The 27,545-nt window shown below is 35.3% G+C and overlaps 1 protein-coding gene across 10 annotated transcripts in view; it reads right to left on the bottom strand.

Annotated features, from left to right (window-relative positions):
• Positions 1–27,545, bottom strand: part of GRM8 (glutamate metabotropic receptor 8) — an 810,901-nt gene that overhangs the window by 101,154 nt on the left and 682,202 nt on the right. The gene's annotated exons all lie outside the window — the stretch shown is intronic.

Consider the following 27,545-nt stretch of genomic DNA (forward strand, 5'->3'; position numbering starts at 1 on the left):
CATGTTGTGCAAAACACCATGCTGAATGAGATAAGTTGATGGCAATGTTTTTTTACTGAATGAAAGTGGCCCTATGGTGATTTAAAGCAGGGAAATTAGTACAAATGAGGTTTTCCTTACTTTGCTCAGTATCTGCCTCAGGGCCTTAAAATCCAACCTTATGCTTTCAGGTTAAATCGTAGAATAACTATTGAAATATAAGCAGTTCATGAAAGAGACAGTGCCAATCATTGATCTCTTACCTTGAATTTGTTTTTCTTATTAGACATACATTAATTTTAGCAGAATGCTAATAGGACAAAACTGAAAATTATGGATGACAGAAGACCACTTACTGTGAAAAGCAGCTACTCTAAAAGGTAAGCTCTATGAAATGAGTAATCTTTTCACTGGTGTGAACAAACAGTGACTGGCATGCAATTTGCCCTCAGTAGATATTTGTTGAATTCATGAGGGAGAAAGGATAGGAAAGGCACCACAGCAGAGTCCTGAGGAATAAGGATACAGCTTACTTAGAAGTACTGGGATTTGGAAATAGAGGGTACTGAAGAGGCATAGAAAAGGGAGATGAAGGAATGTTTCAGAAAAAAAGAACAACTTATTTTCTTAAGTTCACCTTTACTGATAATCCAAAATAATTACTATGCTCTGTGGTAGTCTACTACACTATGGCCCCCAATAAGCTCACCTCTGAAAATTCACATACTCCTGTGGCCCCCTCCCACTTTGAATAGGGCTAGTCTGTGTAAACAATCGTATATTCCAGAAATGATGGTATGTCTCTTCTGAGGCCAGGTCATAAAAGGCATTTTGGTTTCAGCCTTGCCTCTGCTGGATAATTCACTTGAGCGGAAGCACTCCAGTGTCACTGATGCGGGACAGACGAGCCCCAAAGTGGGACCAAGCCTGCCAGAATTCTTGGCTTCACCCAGGAAAGAATTCAAGGGCAAGCTGATGGCGGTTAGAAGAAAACAGCTTTACTGAAGCAGCAGTGTTACAGCTCCAGGCAGTGTTACAGCTCCATGACTGTTCCTGCAGAGTTACCCTACAGGCAGAGAGCAACAGCTCAGGGCAGTTTTGCAGATTATGCAGTTCTGGGGATTATGCAGAAATTTCTAGGAAAAGGGTAATAACTACTGGGTTGCAGGTCATTGCCATAGAAAGAGGCTGTAACTGCCATGGCAATGGTGGACATGTCTTATGGGAAGCTGCTTCTGTCCTGCCCCTGTTTTAATCAGTCCTCAGATTGATCTAGTGTCCACCTCCAGAGCCAACTCCCTCCTACCTCATCATCAATACTCTTAGCAGCTCTGTGGAAAGAATGGAGGCCTCCTGCCCACAGCAAGCACCAACTTCCCATGCTTGTGAAGGAGATGCCCAGAAAGTCATCGTCTGGCTCCAGTCAAGCCTTCAGGTGACATCTGAATGACATCTTGAATACAACCTCATGAGAGACCCTGAGCCAGGAAAACCCAGCTAACCTGTTCCTGAATTTCTGATCTACAGAAATATTATGAGATGAGGTTTATTGTTTTAAACTGCTACATTTTGGAGATATTTGTTCTGCAACAATAGAAAATGAATGCAGCTCAAATTAAACTTAGCTACTTGGTGGCCACTTTCATTTTAATATCAGTGTAGTTATCTATCGAGAAGGCACAGGCACACCCACGGACAGCTACTGTATACTTCCAAAACAGCCCCAAGTATGTAGCTTTAGCAATAAATATTCCTTCCTCATCCTCTTTTTTTTTTTTTTTTTGAGACGGAGTCTCGCTCTGTCGCCCAGGCTGGAGTGCAGTGGTGGGATCTCAGCTCACTACAAGCTCCGCCTCCCGGGTTTACGCCATTCTCCTGCCTCAGCCTCCCGAGTAGCTGGAACTACAGGCGCCCGCCACCTCACCCGGCTAGTTTTTTGTATTTTTTAGTAGAGACGGGGTTTCACGGTGTTAGCCAGGATGGTCTCGATCTCCTGACCTCGTGATCCACCCGTCTCGGCCTCCCAAAGTGCTGGGATTACAGGCTTGAGCCACCGCGCCCGGCCTCCTTCCTCATTCTTATGGTGGCTTACTCTTTGACAGTCAGGTGACTGAAATTGTTCTCATGAATGATTACTTAAGAATGCTTTCCTTTCTTGAATCTGGGGTGAATCGTTGAGGCCAGAGAACTGTAGTCTCCAAGCTCAATACTTTTAAAGGGCTGTCGAATCTCCTCAAGGTAGAGTAGAGACTTCGTGTCTTTAATTTCAGACATCCTCCCTTGAGAAAGTAGATGCTACTTCATCAGGACATTTGAGACTATTAGATCTATCCTGTCAGCTTACCACAAAAGAAATGTAATCTACTATAACCCTCTAGTTTCTTATTAGGTTTTAATGACTTAAAAATATTATATTTTATTTACTTATAAGATTGCAGGAAGAAAGAAAGGTAAATGGAAGCACACAGTGATTTCTTTAAAAAAACACTGAGAAAAAAATGAAATGCTCCACTGGGTGCTTCGGTAATTAACTTTATACCCTAATGGACTCTTATAAGATAAGAAAATACATTTTTGAAGGATGTATGTAAAAGCTAATTACTGTAGAAACAAAATTGCATTTTGTTGGGAACCTCCACAGATTTACAATGTTCCTGCTCAAAAAACCAACCAAACAAAACAACAACAACAACAAGAAACAGAAAAATATATTGGAAACATTAAACATCAAGAAACCTTAAAGGTCAGTGTCTCTAACCACGTGTCGGAAGCTTTAATTTTCAATAGGTATTATTTCTCAGAAGAACATGAGACGTGTTAAAAAAGAAATATACCTATACCAGGTAAGTCTCATTACATAGGATAAGTATGTATCATTATAAGCTAAATGTGAAATTTTCCTTGATAAATTTTAATGTTTTGAACCAGTGAAAAAACGTTTTTCATAAATGAAAAATAAAGTTATAAGACTATGAAAAATACCACAATTTTTAACAGCTATGAATTTTCTTTAAGTAAAAGAAAATTAAGCAATACGTGTGATATTTTTATTATAAAGGAGATGTTAATGTTATAGTTTACAGGTAATGTTTTAAGAAATATGTTAAATATACATCCTGAATATACATGACTTCATTTTCATCAAGGAATCTATTTATGCTAAACTATACTATAAATTGATTTCATAGCTAACATCTGCAAACCAACTAGTATCCACTTCAAGAAAGGACAAATAACAAATGCTTGAACAAGGATCTTATAAATACAGTAATATTTGACACTAACAACTTATTTTACATACTTGCTAAATAATAATTAAAACCAACATTATTTGAAAGTAAATGAAAACTGCCTAATTTCCACAACTGTTACAAAGCATAAACAAAGATTATTCAACCTTTGTTTATTGCTATATTAACAAATTATACCATCTTTCATTATAAGTATGAAGAGATGCCTTCACTATATATTTTTAAAATTTGCCTTCCTCACCTTTGGTATTATTCTGTTATTAAGACGTTTTCAGTCTAAAATACACGGTATAACAAATGGAGGATAGTTATATAGATAGATCTTCCAGGGACGAAACAATGGCCTATTCTTATCTTGACAATGTTTACCAATAGTGATTCATTCAATAGGTTTCAATCCAGTGCATTTCAGAAAATGTAAGTCATCAGCTGGTTTCTGCTGTCAAATCCTGTTATTATTGCAGACAAGTACACAAACAATCATGAAACCAAGTTTCCAGGTGAGTGTGCTTGCATTTTTAAATTTTCCATCTTTTCATAAAAGGCAGTTAAGAGTACTGTTTTATAAACTCTTTAAAAAGAACATAATTTTCTTCTGCATAGTTTTAAAATGGAGTAATTTTCTTCTGTATAGTTTTAATGACTCCTGAAGAAAGGATTACAAGAATGTTGAACAATTAAAAGCCCCGTTACAATTAATAATTTTCAGTATTCATTACAGAACTCTCAATCTAATATCTCTAATACAATGTTTTTCCGAAATATCAAGTGATATCTTTGTTAATGTGCTTACCATATACAGGATGTGAGAAAATTTTAAATACAATGTTTACAGATAACTGATACTTAGTCATACCATTTTTTTTTTTTTTTTTTTTTTTTTTTTTTTTTTTTTTTTTTTTTTTTGAGACGGAGTTTCGCTCTGTTGCCCGGGCTGGAGTGCAGTGGCCAGATCTCAGCTCACTGCAAGCTCCGCTTCCGGGTTTACGCCATTCTCCTGCCTCAGACTCCTGAGTAGCTGGGATTACAGGCGCCGCCACCTCGCCCGGCTAATTTTTTGTATTTTTTAGTAGAGACGGGGTTTCACCGTGTTAGCCAGGATGGTCTCGATCTCCTAACCTCGTGATCCGCCCGTCTCGGCCTCCCAAAGTGCTGGGATTATGGGCTTGAGCCACCGCGCCCGGCAGTCATACCATTCTTAACACGTTTTCTCTTGCTCTATATACGTAAGCATAGTGTTAATAATTATTTTGTTGACTAGTTTGACACCCTGATATTCAAACATATCTGACTTATGTAATGGAGGATTGCATGTGCAAATACTTCCAGAGACACTAACGATTATTTTTACACCATTACTCATTAAATTTCATGTAATCAATAGGCTTTATAAATGCATACAATTTGCATGTATACTTAAAATTTCAAAATTTAGTATTGTATTTTGCATATCACATGATTCACACACGAATGAGTACATGTGGCACAGTTAATTTGATAACAGAATATAAAATTATATAATTATATGTATTATATATATGTATTTGTGTGTGTGTATATATATATTCCTTAATATTCTGTACTTCCTTAGAGTCATGTACAGCTTTAAGTGACCACAAAGAAAACAATATTTTTCTCTTCTTCAAAGTAGCCCATGTCCTTTCAAAAATTTAATAAGCTTGAGATGATCCCCAGGCTGAAATTCTGTTTTTCTGTGATGTTCCAGATCTATATAACCCTTAAAAGTGCAAAGACTTCTCCTATTTTAAAGACATTTAAATAAAATTAAGAAAAAAAAAGTCATTTACATTAACATTGAAAATAAAATACCTAGGGATAAACTTAGTAAAAGAAGCGCAAGACTTATCCAGGAAAAACTACAAAACTTCATTGAAAAAAGTGAAAAAAAAGTATAAATACGTGAAAAAAAATCCTATGTTTATGAATCAGATGATTTACTACTGCTAAGATAGCGATACTTCCCACATTGATCTGCATACATATTCAACACAATCCCAGTCAAAATCTCAGCTGGCTCCTTCATTGAAATTGATAATCTGATCCTAAAATTTATATGGAAATATAAGGAACCTAGAATAGCCAACATTTTGAAAGCAAAGAACAAAGATGGAGTATTCACATTTCCTGATTTTAAAACTTACTACAAAGGATGTAATAATCAAGACAACATAGTACAGGCATAATAATAAACAAATTAGTGGCGTAGACTAGAGAGTCCAGAAATAAATACCTACCCGTATGCAAAATGATGAAGTTAGACACCTACCTCATACTGTATACAAAACTTAACTCAAAAAGTATCCAAGACACATGCAACAACTAAAACTTAAAAACTCTTGGAAGAAAACAGGAGTAAATGTTTATGACCTTGTGTCAGGCAGTGTTTTTTAGATATGACACCAAAAGCAGAAGCAACAACAAAAAAAATAAATTGCACTTCATCAATGTTAAATAATTTTGTGGTTCAAGAGACGCCACCAAGACTGTTAAAAGACAACCCACAGGACAGGCAAAAATATTTTCAAGTCATTATTATCTCTATTAAGGAACTTGTATCCAGAATATATTTTTCTAAAACTGTTAAAATTCAACAGTTAAAAGACCAATGATTCAATTACAAATAATTAAATTACAAATGAGCTAATAAATTGAATAGACATTTCCCAAAGAAGATATACAAATGGTCAATAGTGCATGAAAATATACCTAACATTATTAGCTATCGGGGAAATCTAAATCAAAACCAGAGCACCAACCAGGACTATTATAATAAAAAGTAAAGACAATAGCAAGTGTTGATGAAGGAATTATTTGCATTGATGTGGCAATGTAAAATGGTACCGTAGCTTTGGAAAATTTGACAATTCCTTAGAAAGCTAAACACAGGGTTTCGATATGACCTAGCAATTCCACTTCCAGGTATATATCAAAGATCGTTAAACACATATGTTCCCACAAAAATTTGTGTATAAATGTTTATAACAGCATTATTTATAGTACCCCTGAAAACCAGAAACAACCCAAATATCCGTTAACTAATGAAAGGATAAACAAATGTGGTATATCTATATTACTTAGCAATAAAAAGGAATAGTGTATTGACACCTACTACAAAATGGATGGACCTTGAAAACATTACACTAAGAAATGAATGAAGCTAATCACAAAATACTATATATCGCATGTTTTTATTTTATATATAATATCCAGAATAGGCAAATCCATTGAATTCCAGGAGCTAGGGAGGAAGTAAATAGAGAATGTCCACTAAAGGGTATGGGATTTCTTGGATGATGATGAAAATGATATAAAATTAGATATTGGTGAGGGATGTACAACGCTGTAAATATACAAAGAACCACTGAATTGCATACTTTGAAAGAGATCATTTTTGGCATGTAAGTTATCTCTATAAAGCTGTTATTTTAAAAATGTGGAGACTATTTAAGTTGATATTTTCAACTGGTTTTAAGACTCAGTCTATTACTCTATAAGACTCAGTCCTCTATTACTGTACAAAAACATACTGCATGCCCATTTTGTTCAAGGCACAAAGTTCAATGTGAGAATTCAACAAGACCAAGAAAAGGTTCTTGCCCTCCAGACACAATGTAGATGGGGAGAGAGAAAAACAAAGGCCAATCGAGGCTCCCTTAGAGAAGGATGAGGAAATGGAACTGCTAGAAGAGCACACAGCAGAACCACGAAGTCCAGGTTCATGGAAGTACAGACAGCAGTCTGGAGGTTGTGCAGGAGACAAGGCACAGAAGAGGAGCTCAACAGCACATCAGGCAAAAAACAAAATTACTAAGATACAGTCTCAAGAAGCCTTGACAAACTGGAGGAACTAAAAGTATTAAGAATAGCAGGAAGGTAGATAAAAGCAATGGATGGAGAAGCAAGAAACAGGCCAGGAAAGAGGGTACATGTGAGATCATGAAAGGCCTTGTGAGACATTGAGAGGAGTTTGGACGCCATCCTGAAGGTAGTGGGGATCTTCCATAGGGATATAGCCAGGACAAAGATGATGAGACACGTTTTAGAATCTCTGGACTGTAGGGTAGAAAGAAGACTGGAGGAGTCCAAAACTAGAGAGAAGTCAGTCACGCTGAGACTGTTGCAGAATTCCAGACGAAAGATGACGACAGGAATCTAAGGAATGGCAGTGGCCATGGGAAAAATGTGAGGATTCTGTCAGCTGCTTCTTCAAGGACCACCTAAATTTGTTAGATACAGATTATCAGGTACAAGGGTACATATAAGAAAGATTCCTGGAGCTAAGAGCTACTTGAGGTCATAGCATTCTAATCACTAAATACTTCGCTAGTGCTAAGGAATTCTGTTATGGGCTGAATTGTGTACCTCCCAAATTTCATACGTTAAAGTCCTAGCCCTCAATATCTCAGAATGTGACTGTATTTAGAGACAGAATCTTTAAAGAGGTAATTAAAGTAAAATAAGATTACTAGGCTGGGACATTATCCAATATAAATGACGTTTTTACAAGAAGACAGAGTTAGGACACAGGCATGAATAGAGGGAAGGCCACATAATGGCACAAGGAGAAAACCATCTATAAGTAAAGGAGTGAGGCCTCAGAGAAAAACAACTATGCCAACATCTTGGACTTCTGGCCTCCAGAACTATGAGAAAATAACTTTCTGTTATTTAAGCCACCCAGTCTGTGGTACTTTGTTGTGGCAACCGTAGAAAACTAATATAGGCTCTAAAGGGTCAGCATTCGTATTAATAAAGTATAGTCAAAAAATGCCTCATTTGTCAGCTAATAAACATGGGTTTGTACTAGGGGCTGTACATACAGAAAGGAATAGTTTCTTCTCTCATAGAATCACAGTCCATGGGACAGAAAGTCAATTAATCAGTAATGATCATAAAAATTACAAGTGATGTTAAAAAGTCATGCAAAGGATACTAGGAGAACATAGAGCTGGGGCACTTCAGCATCAGCACAGGGTAAAAAGTTTCTCAGGGGAGGTAAGACTGCCTTGAAAGATAAAATGGAACTGGAGAAGACAAAGAAAGGCATTTCAGTTGGATGAATCCTAAAAGCAAACACATATCGTAATCACTGTAAGCAATACGGCATGATTAGAACACAGTACGTATGACCACAAGACAGCCAGTGGCCGTATAATGAAGGGCTTTGTAAGCAGCACCAAGTTTGCAGACTTTATTCTTTAAAGCTGTGGTGAGTGATTAACGGACTTTTGGGCAAATATATGACATGACAGTATTATTTTTTTTAATTTTGGAGAGTTCACTGTGGTGACAGATCAAAGGGAGGATGGCAGAGAAGCAAGAATATGGATTAGAGAAGTACTGCCATAATGTCAGGCAAAACAAGACCTTGCGGACTGTGTCTAAGCGGTGGTGATGAAGAAGATAGGATAGATTTGAGATACAGTAAAGACAACAGAGATCATGGTAGAGTAAGGGCAAAAGATGCATGAAAAGATGGGATCTAGCTTTCCAATTTGGCATTCATCTTTAGCGTTTCACTTCCTTCCACTGCATACATAAATCCAATAAAGCAGCCTACATGGACATCTATGCATGATCTTGTCCCTGTCTAACTCCCAGGCAATGCGCAACCATCATTTAGCAATCCTCCATAGTCCTTTTAGTGTTCTTCCATGGACTTTTACAGTACATGATTATGTATTTGTTTGATTTTATTTTTATTTTAAAAAGTGGGTTTTCCTCTTACCGGCCACCCAATCTGGGAAGTGAGGAGCACCTCTGCCCGGCCGCTGTGCCACCTTCCAAGTGTGAAGTGACAGCCTTGTGTGTGATCTTTTCTGTCTTCCCCAAGTTTGCATTTTTGACATTAAAGTTTACTTTTTAGTTAAAAAATATATATAAAATAAAAAGTGGGTTTTAAATTTTAGGTTATATTCCTAAGAATCACTTAAGGGTTTACTTAAAATGCATATTTCTCATTCTTAGAGATTACAATTCAATAGGTCTAAGAAAGAACCCTATATTGGCATGTTTCAAAGAATCCCTCCTTCCTCTAGTGGTTCTGACACATGCAAGTAATGAACTGTACTTTGCTAAGCCACTAATTAAAAGTTTATTTTCCTCAGGAAAGCAGACATCAGGTCTGATTTTCCTCCACTGTGTTCCAGATCCTAACATCATGACTAGACCTAATAGGCATCAATAAATATTTTTGAATGAATGAAGAAAGACTAAAATGCCATGTGAATAGGTATGGTACCCTTCACTGAAAAGGGGCATACAAGGGAATGACTGGTTTTGAATGGCTGATCATGACTTAGTTCATGGGCTTCTGAGTCAAGTTTGCCTAGAGGTAAAGATTTCAAAGGCACAGTTATATGCAAGGCAATTGAGGTCATGAATATTTATAAGAGAGCTCTCTCCCACAGACATGAAGTACAAAGAGAAGATGGCACAAATGGAGCACTGGAAAAGAGTCAATTTAAGAAGCATACTCAGGAAGACCAGCGGAAAATGATGTAAAAACATGATCAAATGGTAACAAGGGAAGAATCTAGCCCACAGTCCAAGAGGTCAAACAAATAGTTAATTTCAGGAATGATGAAGTACTTGGTAATGTATGAAGACCGTCAAATTTCATAACCATAGGATTTGAAAAGTTAGGGTCCCTGTTTACCTTCATGAGATAACTTTTCTGTGAAGTCTTCTGTTACCTACTTTGTCCCAGACAGGTGGATATGTTCCTTCTCTGTGTTTCAACCTCCTCCAAGACATACTTTTATTGCAACACTTTGGCATTATATGGTGATTATCTGTTCATGTGTTTATTGCCCCACCAGAATGACAGCACATTAATCTCAAGGAGCAAATATTTTTATACCCAACCCCTATATTAAGACCTAGGACTTAGTAGGAGTTCCATGTTTGATAAATATATAACTTGATTAATAAACAGAACATGTGATAAACTTGTCTATGACTAGAAATTTATAACTTCTCTCTATTTAGTGTTTGAGTAGGCCTGGCTTTAGGCAGTAGGCAGATGGGAGTACTAAACTTATCATTTCCTAAATCTGTGTGGTCTCTAGATTATGTCATCCATAACTTCAGAGAAGCTAATTTTGAGGAGACTAAGTACCCTGATGCATACCTCACAAGGATATTTGGAAGACCTAACAAATTAATATTTTGAAAGTATTGTTTTTTGTTTTGTTTTGTTTTTGAGATGGAGTCTCACTCTGTCGCCCAGGCTGGGTGGCATGATCTCAGCTCATTGTAACCTCCGCCTCCCGGGTTCAAACGATTGTTCTGCCTCAGCCTCCCGAGTAGCTGGGACTACAGGCACACGCCACCATGCCCAGCTAATTTTTGTGTTTTTAGTAGAGACGGGGTTTCACCATATTGGTCAGGCTGCTCTCGAACTCCTGACCTTGTGATCCGCCAGCCTTGGCCTCCCAAAGTGCTGGGATTACAAGCATGAGCCAACGTGCCTGGCCTTCAAAGTATTTTATGAACAGATGATGTAAAAGATAGAATCTGCAGGTTCCTTTATTAGGACTGAGAGGAGCACTGGAGAAAAGATATCCACTCTCTACCCATCATTAAATATAGCTGGTCTGTCCAAAATTTATATCAGGAGCAAAAAGTCAAAAGTTACCTTCTCTGGATTTCATCCAGATCTGCTATTCCTTGCTTTTATCTTCCAACAATCTCAGCTCTTAATGGTAGTTTCTGGTAATTGTTACATGAAGTGCCCCATCTTTCACTCCAGTTCTATGCAGAAAAAGCCATGTAAAAGAGTGCCTTCTCCACTTAAGTCCGAGTCCACGGATGGTAGCACCTTGAGTATGCATGTTGGCATACGTATTGTGGGTGAGGTGGTTTAAGGGAAGGGTGCAGGAAGTCAGACCTGTAATATTTTGGGTAAATGGGATGTAGTAACTTTATTATAAGGCTTCACCTCAACACAGTGCATATGCAAATATGCAGGGCACATATGGTATTTTTGCAAGAGTATTGAAGTAGAATAATCTTTTCCCTTAAATTTTAACTCATAATTTGGATATCACAGAGTGACCATTTTTAATTAGAAGCCACTGAGTTATGTTTTTGTTACTATGTTCATGATTAGATTATAGATGACCAAATTTAGAGTTTCAAATAAATTCCTTCAATAAAATATTTTCACGTAGGATTACTTCATCTGAACGTTTACCATAAAAACTACTATTTTAACTATTTTAATGTTATATTTTTGTCACTAGTATTTAAAAGTATTATAGTATTCATGTTTTTGAACTTAGAAGTCAGCTAAATTTTAAAATATGACTTAAATGTTATACATAAATAATTACGCTGAATCTATATGGTCAGTACTTCATGATCACTAAATCTAATTAAATTGATCCTTCATTGCTAATAAGTAGAAGTTAATAATACTAAAATCAGCTCAGAACTAGTACTCTCTAATGTCTATGCTGCGAATTTTAAGAATATTTTATTTAATTATGTAAATTTCTTTTTTCCATGTACTAATTTGATTCGTGCATGCAGAAACTAAGATAATTCATTGTAAATTATTCTGTGATATTTTGAACAATATAGGAGATGTTCTGTTCAGTGCAAAACACTTTTCCATTTCAGTGTTAGCCCATATGACTCAACGTGTATTTAATGCAATCTATAGAAGGTTACAGGAACACATGTCTTCAGAATGTTAAAGATAGACGAAGAGGTTTGGAATGAATATTTTCAGTGGCAAGTTATATTATATTAGTAAACAAACAAAACATAAAGATGATAATAATAGTAATAATAATAACATTTACTGAGGACATACTATGTGTCAGATTGTTCTAATCACTTAACATTTAATGCTTATAGCAACCCCGTGAGTTAAGTATTTTCCCCTATTTTGTTTAAAGAAATATAGAACAGTGGTTGATATGCATCACATCACACAGCTAGTAAACGATGTCTAATAGATTCGAGTCCAGGGTGACTGAATCACATTTTACTGCCTCTCCTCAATGCTCCCAGGGCAGTGCATGACCCATAATAGATAGCCAAAATGTTTTGAAAACCAACTCTATTAGGAACATCCCATCCAGAAAAGGGAGCAGAGGAGATAGGAGACAGTGAAGTCAGCATAAGGCATTTAAAATAATAGCCCAAGTGAAGGGAATATGGCCCTAAACAGGAGAGGCCTTAGACAGGAGCAGGGAATGAATGAATCAGGCCAGGCGATCAGTTCACTGAGAGTAGAAAAGAAAGAGTTTAAAACAGATTCAGAAAGAAGTAGCAAAATAATTTGGTAGTAATTTGTTTAAACGATTTATTCTCACAGGACAACTTAGAATGAGGTAAATGTTTGTTTCATGGTGTGAGAATGCTACATCCTAGTGATTCCTTTTCCTTCATAATCATTACAGTAAGATACACACTCCAGCTCGGATTATTCTAGTCATTTCATTCTATATGAGACATCATAATCATTTTTATATGAATTTAGCATATTTTATTCAAAGTAACCCTAAATGGAACTCTTCCTACAAAGTAAATTAAGGGATCTCTTGGATGCAAGACACCTGGCACAGTTGGTATTGGGATACCATCGTGAAATTAGTTGTACCAAGTAAAAATCTGAATCCTGAGTTTTGAGTCTTCCAGTTCTGTTTTCCTACTTGGGTCACAGAATACTATTAGCCAGTGTTAGATAATTAACAAGGGATTTGAAGATTCACCTTTGGGAAATTTTAGATTTAGCAACATAAAAGATCAAAATGTTGTAATATTAGGTGATTTTTCAATGAAGCTCGCTGTCAACAGACTCATCCAAGTGCAAAGAGTTTTAAATCAGCGTTTTAGTGCACCTTACATATAAATGGAAGTCCAAAGATCATTCGCCATTTGAAGAAATATTCTGCCATGCAAAATCAACATTAAACAAATAGAAAAGTAATTTGGGGAAAATGGAGTCTTTTTCCCCAAAGCATGGAGAGGGAGGTATCTAAAGTTATCTATAACTTCAGAGATTGTTAAAAAAAAATAGATGCATGAAAATAGGAAGTTTCTATAAAAAAATTCAGAAAGCATGAGAGAATAAATTAACTATAATTATTATGTTTAATAATATATCTATGATACATTACCATTTATTATTATTCATAATAAATTATAATTCTGGATAATAATTATAATTCTGATTGAAATCTCAGAAATGAAGACTCAATAGAATAATTTGAAGGTAAAGTTAAGATAATCTCCCAGAAATTTAAGCAAAAAGACCTAGAGAAAAAATTACGCAAAAAAAGTTAATTAAAGATAATTTCAGCATGCCCAATATTTATAAGAAGAATTCATGGAAAAGCAAATAGGGAGTTGGAATTATTAAATAAAAATATCAAAAGTTTTCCAGAATGAAAGTATATGAAATTCTAGATTAAAAGGTTCTACTGAGATTCTAGCACAACATATAAAAATAGGTTTATATCTTATAAAATTAGTTTATATCTTGCAGAGATATCAGAATCCCGAGAACAAATAGATCATAAAAGATTCTGGAGAGCAAAAAAACAAAATTTAAAAAACCACTAGTTGATGTGCTTAACCTAAATAAGAAAATAAGGGAAGGAAGAGGGGGAGCTGGCTACAGGAAATAGGAGACGCACCACAAAAAAGATGTGAATCCACCATAAAAAGGATGCAAAGAACGTCCTCAGGATGACAGTCAAGGGAGATGCCAGGATGCAAGCTGTGCTGTTCACCTAGACAGGTACCAGTCTAAATTGGAGAAGCTGGAGAGACTCTCTCAGAACATAAACTTTAACATCACACACCGGGGCCTGTCATGGGTGGGGGTGTGGGAGAGGGATAACATTAGGAGAAATGCCTAATGTAGATGGCGAGTTGATGGGTGCAGCAAACCAACATGGCACATGCATACATATGTAACAAATCTGCACATCGTGCACATGTACCCTAGAACTTAAAGCATAATTTTTTTTAAAAAAAAGGAAAAGAAAAGAACATAAACTTGTTAACTATCCAAACGTCCTCAGGTAGAAAGTTTGGGAATAAATCGTCCTTAATTATGTAAAAAACAAAACTTAATTACGTAAAAACCGAAACAGAAACACTAGGTATTTAAACAGATAACTTTAAAAATTATGGTTACTAGCTATAAGGACAACAAAAATATTTCCAAGAAAATAAAAGTAATCAAAGCATAACAGGTGACACAGTTATGAGCAGCATCTATATGACCATGATAATGTAAGGTACGGTGTAGCTACACTGGGAAGATAGTAGGACAGGAAGTGTAAATAACAGGGGTAAAATAGGAATAAAGGAGATAATTCCTTATTTCCCATGGTGAGAAGTCATTATAAATAAACATAGCAGAAAAGTAAGAAGTAGGAAGTAAGTGTGAGCAAATTATTCAGGAGAGAAGAGTAAAACACATCAAGGACCCATTAATTTAAAACGTTGACTGTAGTTGACTTTGGGCATCTGAAACTAAGGGCAGAAGTACCAGAGGCTGCCATCTTCCAAATGAGCTTGGTGGGACCAATGGCCATTTAAAATCATAAGTGTAAATAAATTTAATAAGCATTTTAAAGAAGAGCAAGTTGAAATGAAAAGTTAAGAAACCTAATTGAAAAGGAAGACAGGTAAGAGACAAAGTACAGAGAGCTAAAAATGAAATGTCAAATTTAAATCCACATAGAAAACACTGAAGTGCAGGGTAGAGGTAGAGTTTGCATAAAGTCAAATTATTCATGTAGAAAGCACATAAAGCTTCTTCTACAAACCACTGAAGAAAAAAATACAAACATGGAACATATAATAGAAAATATGGAAGAAAAGAGAAGACAGAGGCTATTCAGAGAATTATAGATCCAAACAGCTGTTATAGAAAAATAAAATCAAAGTTATATGGAAAGTTTTTTTTTTTTTTTAAGAAACATCTATGCAAATAGATTGAAAGTCAAAATCAATGTAAAGAACTGACAAAACATAAGATTATTTTGGTGGTGAATTGCAAGTTAAAGAAAGGCCCAATAAAATTCAAGCAAGGATCCCCGCCCCTAATAAAATCATCTAGTAAAAATCTTTTAAAAAGATAGTCTCAAGTTTTGATGCAGCCTTCTCATTATCTTTTATTTCTAAATGATCCTGATTGCACTTTTGACCTGACTTACTGAAAAGTTATTATTTAATTTCTAAGTGGTTGTATTTTACATTTATACTTCTATTTATTTATAGTTATTCTGCCACAATACGAATGCAGAATAAAAAGAAGCATAATACTTTTTAGGAGAAACTCTTATGATCACATAATTAATAATCTGACAAGGTTTATTTTATGTTTGAGGACTAGAAGGAAACTGTCAGATATACAATCATTCAGAAAATATAACATTTAAGGACACTTTATTGGGAAAAATTACCTGAATATGTAATGCAATCTACTAAAAATTCAAGCAAACTTGAGAAGTCCAATAAAGGAGCCATAATGTAAAATAAATGACTGATTGCTGAAACATGTGAGAAATCTACAAAAATATGAGTAAAGTTAGCTATAAAACAGGATTCTATCATCAAAAAGAGTTATGAAGTATATACAATGTACATGTAAGAATATAACAATAATCTAGATCCTAATGCCCAGGTCTCAATGAAAATATAACTTGCATGTTGTTTTATGGGCAACAAAGCAAACAGCAAGAAAAAAAAAAACTGTTAGAAAAATGACAAATTGACAAGTTTCAGAGTTCAGTGAAAATGTTTTTGTTTTTGTTTTTTGGGTGTATTTTTTTTTTTTTTTTTTTGGCTTTGTTTTGTTTTGTTTCCAAGACCCAGTCTCCCTCTGTCCCCAGGCTAGAGTGCAGTGGAGTGATCTCGGTTCACTGCAACCTCTGCCTCCCAGGTTCAAGCAATTTTCCTGCCTCAGCCCCCCCAAGCAGCTGGGACTACAGGCCCCAGCCACCACGCCTGGCTAATTTTTGCATTAGAGATGAGGTTTCACCATGTTGGCAAAGATGGTCTCCATCTCTTGTCCTCATGATCCGCCTGCCTTGACCTCCCCAAGTGCTGGGATTACAGGCATGAGCCACTGCACCTGGCCAAAAATGTATTTTTTTTAAATGAATCACAAAGAAATTCTTAATAGATTAAACTTTTTAAAAAAAAAAACTTTGTTTAGGCCACATTTTCTGATAACTTTGTAGTAAAACTAGAAATAAATGAGATTATAAGCATAAAATGCAACCACTTAGAAATTAAACAATAATTCTTCCCAATAAGTCAGGTCAGAAGTGCAATTAGGACCATTTAGAAATAAAGATAATGAGAAAGCTGCATCAAAACTTAAGTGTTACACACAAATCTGTACTTAAAACAAAAATTTGTATCATTCAATGTTTTATTTTAAAATAGGAAATAATAAAAATAAATGAACTTAGTATTAATTATACAGGGAAGACACAAATAATAGATAAAACTATAAGAAGTAGAGGGAAGAATTAATTTTAAAAAAGACTTAGAAACAGAATAATGGTGAATTAATTAAAAACAAAATCCAAGAACAGTTTCTATGGAATAACCAGTTAAAATTACAGATAGCTGGCAAGTCTAATCGAGGGAGAAAAAAAAAGAGAGGAAAAAACTCAAATACGCAGCCTTGACTCTGAGATACAGATGTAATGATAAATACAAAAAAGGAAAATAACAAGAAAATATCATATTTATGAAATTAAATAATAATATAACATAATATTGCTGTATTGCTTTTTAAACATCCCTGGTCTCCCACATCTTGAAAATACCATCTGTGACATAGTTGTATTCTTTAACTCCTGCGTTCTTATTCTTTCTTGACCATACCTTTAGAAGCAATGTTTTATGTTCCCTGTACCATCTTCCCCATGCAAAATAGCTTTTACCATCTATTCATTTTAAATGCTCATGAGAAAGGTATCGGCATTCAAATCTAATGGCCTCTTTTCTATCTACCTCTTTTTTGAAGCCCTCCTTACTTGAGATCTGAACAATATCATTATTATTTCTCCTTGTCATGAATGCTGGTTCACTCTTCCTGTTGATAGTTCCCCTGTGACTGCCCATGGTTTTAGCCTTAATATTTTTTGACTTGTCTTTGTCAGAGGTCCCAACTATTCCCTGGCCTTAAACACCATTGCTGTACTTCAATCCTGATCTTGTTACTTATGAACTAGAACATTTCCAATGGCCTGCAAACCAAGCGCTGTGAGATAGAACTAAAATATGAGACATAAAGCTCATCATGTCTACAAACGGATTCACCATTTGGCCGAAACATTTTCTTCTTGATTTCTCTAATTTTTTTGAACTCAGTTTTATGCCCTATATTGGCAACCATATGTAATTTTTTTTAATCCATCCATGTTTTTTTCCGGCCCTGCTGGAACCATTCATCATAATGCCGTTCCTTGACTACCACAAAGGAAACTTAACTAGAGTTTCTTTCTCTTCTAATCCATCTTGCACATAGAAATCAGGGCCAGATAAAATACTCTTAACATTCTCTTTGTTTGTTTGTTTACTTCTCTAATGAAAATTTACAACTTATCACAGTTTACAAAGCAAAATAAACATTAGTAGTCTGACTTTACGCCCTCACTCTTTCTCGATCTACCTTTTGAGCATCACACAAAATGCCCATACGAAAATTATATGCTTCACTCAATTTTTGCATTCATTTTCTCTTACGTATGTCTCTATTGACTCTTGTTTTGCCCCTACTTTGAAGACCATTCTTCCATTCCTAGCTGTCAAAACACTACTATTCCTTCAATAATTATTCAAATGCCTCTTCCGTTAATTTGTACCTGATCACTTGAATCATAAGTGGCCCATCCCTCCTCTCACATCATGCAATTTTGTTGATATCATTTGTATGATAATTTCATTATGCTCCTATATTATAATGAACTCTTCTATTGGTTTTAAACCTCCTTTAAGTCACAGACAGTGCCTAATATGTCCCTTAAATATGTCTTATACTTTAGCTCCATATTATTTTACTTAAGCTAGCATTGCACATAAAAGGTGCTAATAATAATTTAATGTACAACCTTGAGATTATATAATCCAACTTTCAATTTTTGTAAGTATTAGGAAATAGCATGAATGTAATAAAGCAAGTATGTGCTATCATTCTTTGGGCACCTTTGAGAATTATACAATACAAGCTAATAATACTCCAAAATCCATTTCTATATACTTTCTCTTCATTATACAAACTTTCACGGATTGGATATCCAGTTAACCTCACTCTGAAATATAAAACAGAATGTATAATGGCAAAATTCCTAAGTACTTACTATGTGTTATTTGTTGGCCAAAGCATTTTAGCTAATTACATTTATTTAAAATGGTTATACATGTTATCGGCCTGGTTTATCTTTAAAAAGGAAAATCTATCTTTTGTCATTATAAGTTTCCAGTTTCCAATAATAAAATCATTCTTCACAACTTGAAAGCCATATTCACAAGTCATTTTGAAAATTTTCATCTGTAAATAAACATTAGGCTTTGGAATAAGATCAAGATTTAAGTCTCTTATTTATAACTTACTAAACATATTTCCCCGAGCCTCAATTTCCCCATCTGAGAAAATAAATCAGTAAAACTTTACTTCAAATGATTTTTTAGTATTGAATGGATGAATCCATATAAATAACCTAGAACAGGGTAGGCATAATAGTTATAGTTAGCAATAGCTAATATTCATCATCAACAACCACCACCAATCCCTCCTCCTGTTCACTCACCTACTTATTCCGCCCAACACCGTAACTGCTGCTATTCTTCTTCCTAAAATAAATGTGATGTATCCCCTACTTCCTGCTTAAATTGGATAGAGATTCTATTTTCCATTTCCCATTTTAACAACACTATAATAAACAACAGACAAATTATTTTTAAAAAATCCCAAATGTTCTCTTCTTTGTATCAAATTTATTCCAGAAAATGTACAGCTCTGGTGCATCATTGCTATAATTTCATTACTATGTAACTGATACATTGTATGTGATATATTCTGCCAGGTTATTTTAATTAAACCAGCACAATGTTGCAGCTCTACTTTTTTTTCATTTTTAAAATGGAATGAAATATTAAAATGCCAGCTTTGTGACCTTGACTTCTCCAAAACAATATTTTGTTTGACCAAAAGTAGTTCTGAAAGGTGACTTCGTCACATAAATGAATAAAACTCAATGTAATACTCTGCTTGGCACGGATTATAACCTGTCTCCATCCCCCAGTGCATAACATGAACCCTCTAACACATCTAATACATCTAGTTTTGAATATATTAAGAACATCACATGGTAGTAATCTAAACTCAGACTCAGATATTGAACTCTTAGAGGCTAACCTAATACCCAATTGTATTGATTACAATACAAAATATGGTTTCCTTGCACTCATCTCAAGAGATTTGTTAGGTGATGATGTTTGTAAAAATTGTACACATTACTACGGATATAGCTGGAAAGCAAATCAATGATAGCTTAGCAATCAAAATATTAAGAGTACACATAAACACAAGAGGAAAGCTGAATGCATTTTGGATTGCCAGTGGCAGGGCAGTTAGTTTCCTTACTCACCAAATTGCAAAAGATACAAAATGGGATTTACTCCCAATGTTCGTGGTACTCGTACGTACTTTATATTTCATTGTCAACGCCTAACTTCTGGAAGTACATATATAGTAATGTATCATTTTTTCATATTTGGAAAAATATATTCTAATCTCTCCTCAAATAAATGAAATTTAAAACGAATTAAGTGCTTCCTAAAATTGTTTAAGCTATTAGTTTCAGTGTAAAGGAACAGAAAATAGCACATCTTTAATTACTAAACATGTAAATATAGACATAAGATTTTTTTGTAGATTGTAAAATTGTGGATAAAAATCAAAACATAAAGATAAGTTTTAGAGAAACCAGCTCAATAATAAATCAAGCAAAAGAGTAACAAGGGAGGCCAGGTGTGGTGGCTCTTGCCTGTAATCCCAGCATAATCCCAGTAATTTGGGAGGCTGAGATGGGCAGACAGCTTGAGCTAAGAAGTGTGAGACCAGCCTAGGTAACATAGCAAGACCCAATTTCTACAAAAAAAAAAAAATCATCATCACAATAAAAATTACCCTGATGTGGTGGCACATGCCTGTAGTTCCAGCTACTCAGGAAGCTAAGGTGGAAGGACTGCTTGAGCCCAGGAGGTCGAGGGTGCAGTGACTTATGATCGTGCCACTGCACTCTAGCCTGGGTGACAGAATGAAACCCGATTTCAAATAAACAAAAATTAAAAAGAGTCACAAGGAAGAGAAGAACAAAAGGCAAAGCGCATGGTATATAACAAAACCTAGAAATAGTCTCCTGCTTAGAGAAAGAAATGAGATAGAAAGTATAGTTCACCAAAATTATTTTTATAAAAGCTGAATTTCAGAAATAGTTTTTCTTCAATTTTCTGTTTTTGTTTCCAGTCTTCCTTTTTATTGTCATATAGGCTAATTTTTAGGGCACTAAATTATATAACTTTCTTTCTAATATATTATGAACATCATATGGTTAATATTTATCATTCTTAAAGAACTTCCTGTTTTGTTTGGCAAATAATAGGATAAATGCAAGAAGAAAAGAGTAAGTTGGAATTTGAGATTCCAATTTGTGGTACAGAGATTCCTCTTATTTTTAGAATGGAAATGATGGATGTGTTGCCTATAACTCAAAATGAAAATGTGAGAGCAATAGGAATAAATTATGATGTTAAAACTCAAAGAAACACTTAAAAACAAAACAAAGAACATAGATAAAATTATTTAGAACAGAAACACAAATAGAACAAAACAGATGCAATTTATCTTTTTGACAGATTCATAGAAAGCTTAATCTGGTCCGTGGGAACAGGGGAGAGTAAAGCACAATTTATAGTCGATCCCATTACATGGTGCCAAGTTAGGTTGCAAACAGAGTGCCCATAGCTGGACGTGAAGAAGCAAAGTAGGCACATGATGAAAGGAGCTTCAGATTAATTGCTCAGGCCAAGAGACTGTCTTCATGGCCTGGGCTAAGAGGTAGGCAGAATACTCAACAGTGTATGGTTAAATTTATCTTGCATCACTACTAGACAATGCTGAGAACAGCTATAAACTAGAATCCCTGTCTTGTCACACACAAATATGATCCAAACATAAATCCAATCCATTAATTATCCATTATTATTAAATGAACAATTACCACAAATACCTGCATTTACTATACTTGCTATATTTCATATTCTTATTAATGTGTCCAGTTATTGTTTATATTTATAATTGTTTTTGTAAATATTATAATTATAATTGTTCTTATATTAAATTAATTTTATAGCAAAATAATTTATTACGAGGATTTCTGCTATTTGACACTTTAGATCACTACATGAAGCACCTACTAGCAGTTTGTTACTGTTGTTCAATCTTTATAGCTCTGTTTAGCTCAGTTTTCTATTCAGTGTTTGTTTACTTGTACAGACACAAATACTCACTTTATTCTTCCTAAAATAAGTGTGGAATACAAATGCTCTTAGATTGAATTCTTCTTTGAACCATATATTTGAATACTCTCTGCTCAATATTTGCTAATGCCCATGCAAAGCAATTTGATTGACTGTGAAAGGACATATCAAGGAAAACTCATATCTCAGAATACTAAAATGAAGTACAATGACTATGTCTACAAAGCACCAAAAACATCCAGTTGAAACGCGAACATATTCCCATCTCTGAAAAACCAAAAACAGCTTGAGCACTTTCTTACCCTTACTTCCCCAAATAATAAATTATCTTGGGGTTGGGTACATATAGTTGAAGAATTATCCCCTTGTTTAAAGTTACTTGAATGAGAGACAACATACTTTGTATCCATGAAATGAAGTAACTCATGAGAGCAGCTGCATGTTTGAATAATTTCAGTTCTCAAAGTTAGTCAAGCCTTTAAAACCAGTTATTGTTTTGTGTTTTTCAGATTAGCACCTAATATTGTAAAGCCTCAAACCAAGTCTCAGGGATGACACTACAACTAGAGTGACAATGGAGAAGCAGTCCTCCTCTTCAAAAAACAAAAAAAAAGTGGGCCAGGCACAGTGACTCTTGCGTGCCATCCCAGCACTTTGGGAGGCAGAGGTGGCTGGATCACCTGAGGTCAGGAGTTCAAGACCAGCCTGGCCAACATGGTGAAAACCAGTCTCTACTAAAGATACAAAAATTAGCCAGGTGTGGTGGCAGGTGCTGTAATCACAGCTACTCGGGAGACTGAGGCAGGAGATTTGCTTGAACGCAGGAGGCGAAGGTTGCAGTGAGCCGAGATCACACCACTGCACTTCAGCCTGGGTGACAGAGCAAGGCTCCGTCTCGGGGAAAAAAGAAAAAATGTGTCCATAATTTTCATTAGAAAACTTTCCTCTTTTTCACGGAAGAACCTCCAGTCTTATAAATGTCAGTCATGGTTCAGACTATTTATTTTAAAAAGATGTAAACAAAAGACTCCAAATGTATGTATTTTTGTTCCAAAAATGCATTTTGCCTCTAAAGAGAATGTCAGTTCCATTCCATTGTCTTTAGTTTCTTTCCCTAATCAGATATAAATGAAAGACTTCTTCACTGGTGTCCTTTGGTGTCATTAGTTTTATTTGTAACTCATGAGACTACTTGAAAGAAATATGGAAATACTATTAAGTACTGTTTTCAAGTAAAGGGCCAAGGAACAGCAAAAAGAAGAAACACAAAGAAAAAGATAAGATAGAGCCTTGTTCTTGCTCTGAAAAATGAGCTGCCTGTGGGGAAGCTGCTCCCCTAAAGAAGGGATCAGGGATATCTTCCTGTGATATCCACTGGGATACTGTCTCCCAGTAGACACTGGCAAGTACAGAAGACCTCACAGTGCCTTGCTGGCGATTTTCTCCTCATTAGAGTATATTTAAGAAGAAAACTTTGAAATATTAAAAGAGAGCAAAGGCAGCTGTGTTAGGGTAAGACTGGATAATGCTCTGGATCCATTACCACAAGGATAGCAAATAACAAAGAAAAGTAACATGTATCCGACAGAGACGGGCTCAGGTGCTTGGAAGCACTCTTGGTCCATCCTTTCTGTCTCTGTACATTTTTCTCTCACACCAGCCCAGGGCACTTCGTTGCTGCTTCTATTTCCGTCTTGCCAGGATCTGTCTTCACTCTTGTGACAATCTTGCTTTCAGTTTTAGTAAAACAACCACAAGTGGCAATCATAAGAAATTTCTGGAAATTCCCCATTGTTGCTGTACAACCTTTCCTATTACAGAATTCACTGTGAGTAAAGAATCAAAATATGAAATTCTAGCTAATACCAACGTAATGAGTAGCTCCAAAAAAGGTTTAATGTTTTCTTAGTAAGATCTTTTTATTCATTCATTGCCATATCTTATTCATCTTTGCATGCTCAGAATTTGGGCAAAGTGTAAATGTAGAAATATGGCAACATGTATGTATATGACAAGGTATGTGTATATATATGTGTATATTGACAAAGTATATGTATATGTACATATATTATATATACTATATATATGTGCTTGCTAAGCACATGTTGAATACCAATAAGTAATATAAAGATGTACTTCAAGTTTGCTTTAAACTGTAAATTATAAAGGAATTCTGGTTTCACAAAAAAAAGAAGAGAATAATTTGAATTAAAATTAAACATAAATTCATATTAACATATGGCATCTGTTATTGGATTTGAAGAATTTTCACAGATCATATTTATAAGGTACATTTCAACAAATTTATAATTAACTGTCATAATGCAACTTGAGTAAGCTCAGGGTTAAAAGGGTGGAAGGATAGGATCAAAATTCTAGGTAGCATTTATGATTTGTGGTAGGTTAGCAGAGAGTTAAGTATCTGTAAGTACCACAGTCAAGAGCAAAAATGGCTAATAGCTTACAACTGTGTAGCAAGTACAGTTCAGAGTTCTTTTTATGTATTTCCTGATTAATCTTACAACATCCCTATTGATATCATAATTGTACAATTGAAGAAAATTACACAAAATGAGAAAATCTAATTTGCCAAGGACCATGTGTATAATATATGCATATATATACACATAGAGTAAGTGGCAAAGCTGTGCTCAGCCAAGGTAGCTTAACCTCAAAGCCACCCTCTCAACCTCTGTATGCCTCTGTATGCTGTTTCCAGGACCTTCCAGATTCCAAAATCCATGGATTCTGAAATCTTTTATTTAAGATGGTGTAATATTTGCTTATAACCTACACACATCCTACTGTATACTTGAAATCATTTCTAGGTTAATTACAATGCCTCATACAATGCACATTCTGTGAAAACAGTTTTTATACTGCATTTTTTAGGGAATAATGATGAGGAAAAATGTCTTTACATGTTTAGCACAAACACCAGCATTCCTTTTTTTTTTTTTTTTCCTGAATATTTCCAACCTATGGTTGATTGAATCCACAGATGTGGAACCCACAGATACCAAGGGCTGATTGTACCTAAATGGCCTGTACAAAAAGCAATAAGTCATCATTCAATATCAAAAGTGGTAAGAAATCAGGAAAACAAAGATACATTGCAAAGACCAAAGTAGTGAATCTAACCAAAGACCAGGAATAGTTTAGGAATCCGAAATTCAAGAATCAAGTCAGGTGGAGCAATAGTATCTACGATTAGTGAAGAGAGAGACAGGTATTGATGCAAGGCACCCTCACATGCATTTTTCCAGAGCAAATCATGGCTTGTAAGTGGCGTGAGTAATGTGCACAAGGAAATGGGCTCTAGATAGCTGGAAAGTCAGAGCAAGTTTGATATTGATCTTGAAGAATGTGTCAGCTACTGGTAATGTGTTTTTGTTGTTGTTGTTGCTTTTATTGTTTTGTTTTTTTGTTTGTTTGTTTGTTTGGTTTTTTTTTTTTTTTTTTTGAGGCAGACTCTTGCTCTACTGCCCAGGCTGGAGTGCAGTGGTATGATCTTGGCTCACTGCAACCTCCACCTCCCGGGTTCAAGTGATTCTCATGCCTCAGCCTCATTCTCATTCCAGCCTGTAATCTAGTAGCTGGGATTACAGGTATGTACCACCACACCAGGCCAATTTTTTCATTTTTAGTAGAGACAGGGTTTCATCCTGTTGCCCCGACTGGTCTCAAACTCCTGACCTCAAGTGATCCACCCACCTCGGTCTCTCAAAGTCCTGGGATTACAGGCTTGAGCCACCACACTGAGCCAGTTGCTGGTAATTTTGACATTAGTTGGTAAGCTGTTAATGCTCTTCAACTTTAACAAAGAGATTCAAACCTCATCTCAGTTACTGTTGTGCTGGATAATTCTTGAATAGATCACATTGTCTTGTGCCACAGTTCCTTCTAAAACACCTCTGAGGTGGCTTAACAACTTATACTGGAACAAAAGTGGTGGACAGTGTGTTTAGAATCAGAACTAAAAAATACTCAATTGATTCTGTAAGCCTTTCCACCTGTAAATCTGAGTATAAACTGGAACTTTTATATTCCATACCAGGAATCCACCTGGTATGAATGTAAACTATTACTTTAAATTGGAACTGAAAATTCCAATCTTATCTTTTTCTCTCTTGTAGTCTCGATGTAAGAATAGTGAGTTTACTGCCTTTGAAAGTCACCCATGTCTCCATTTGCAACTGATATCTTATATTTTCTCTTTGAAATTCTCTTCAATCACTCTCCAGTCTTGAATAGCAGCATCAGTAATTGTGTCAACAGACATGATCATTTTATGATCTGAGAAAGTTGGCATGACAAATGCGTTGCCACTTGAAATCTAACCTAAAGATAGAAAGCTGCGTTGTCGAGCAGAAGGCTAAGCTGTACTTACAGATCAGCAGCAACACTTACAACCTGCACAGACTTTGCTTTATTTTTTAAAGGCATGACTGATTTTCTATTTCAGATGACAGAACATTAAAATGTTGGGCAGTGATCTTTTCAAATACACATAATTTTTAGTCTATATCAGTGATAATATAAGTCACTGATTTCTTAACTGGAAGTCAAGTTAACAGCAAGATTTCTAATTATAACTCAATGCTAATATTTCATATGGTTTATAAAACCTATGAATAACATTGATCTATTTAATGGAAACTCAGAAAAGAATAGAGAAAATTATATAAAAATTACAGTATTCTTGGTTCAGAAATCCTAGAAAGATGTTTGTGTATATTTTGAGATTTCAAGCAGCAAGGGAGGAATGCTTTTAGTCAGCCTTCTATTGTTATCTATAAATGAGTGAATAAATAAAAATCTCTGCATAGGGATGAAATGAACCAGCAAAATACCAAAGCAAACTAACACCACAGATAAGATTTACTGGTCAAAATTCACTGTTTTTGTATAGGAACAGAGCATGGTAAATGGCCTTATATAATAAATACATTATTTTCTATAACAGGTTTCTCCAAGAAGACCCAAAATGCTATAAAGCAGCACTGCAATAATTCCATAAATACCATTTTGAAGTACTAGCATTCCAATTTCAAGAAAGAATTAAACAATTCGAAGTTGATGACATTTAGGAATGGGATAAGGACAGTATTCAATAGAAATGAATCAAATGCATATTTATCAAGTTGGCTAAATAGGAATGTTAATAAAATATACACATAAATGATAATCCTATAAATAATTTCATTATTATAGCAGCCCATGAAATCACATGAGCTTTTTCAATCCTCTCTTTAATTTGAACTTAATGTAAACATTTGAAGTTCAATACTAGAAATCAGATCTTTTATATAAGACTTGATTAGTCAACTTTACTTCCTTGTGACAGACACACTACATGGTGTACTAATCCTACCAGCTGTCCTCACATTGAAATATATATTCCTGCTCAAATATTTATTTCACCCAGATTAACCATAATTGCCATTATTGGCACCTTTCGTCTTGAACTTCCTTAGAAAAACAGCTACAAAGACAGTAAAATAGGCCTGGCACAGTGGCTCATGCCTGTAGTCTCAGCACTTTGGGAGGCCAAGGTGGGCAGATCATGAGGTCAGGAGTTCGAGACCAGCCTAGCCAATATGGTGAAACCCCATTTCTACTAAAAATATAAAAATTAGCCGGGCATGGTGGCTTGTGCCTGTGGTCCCAGCTACTTAGGAGGCTGAGGCAGAAGAATTGATTGAACCCAGGGCGGAGGTTACAGTGAGTCAAGATCATGCCACTACACCCAGCCTGGGCAAC

Source organism: Piliocolobus tephrosceles, chromosome 8 (assembly GCF_002776525.5).
Source record: "Piliocolobus tephrosceles isolate RC106 chromosome 8, ASM277652v3, whole genome shotgun sequence".
In the NCBI taxonomy this organism is placed as follows: domain Eukaryota; kingdom Metazoa; phylum Chordata; class Mammalia; order Primates; family Cercopithecidae; genus Piliocolobus; species Piliocolobus tephrosceles.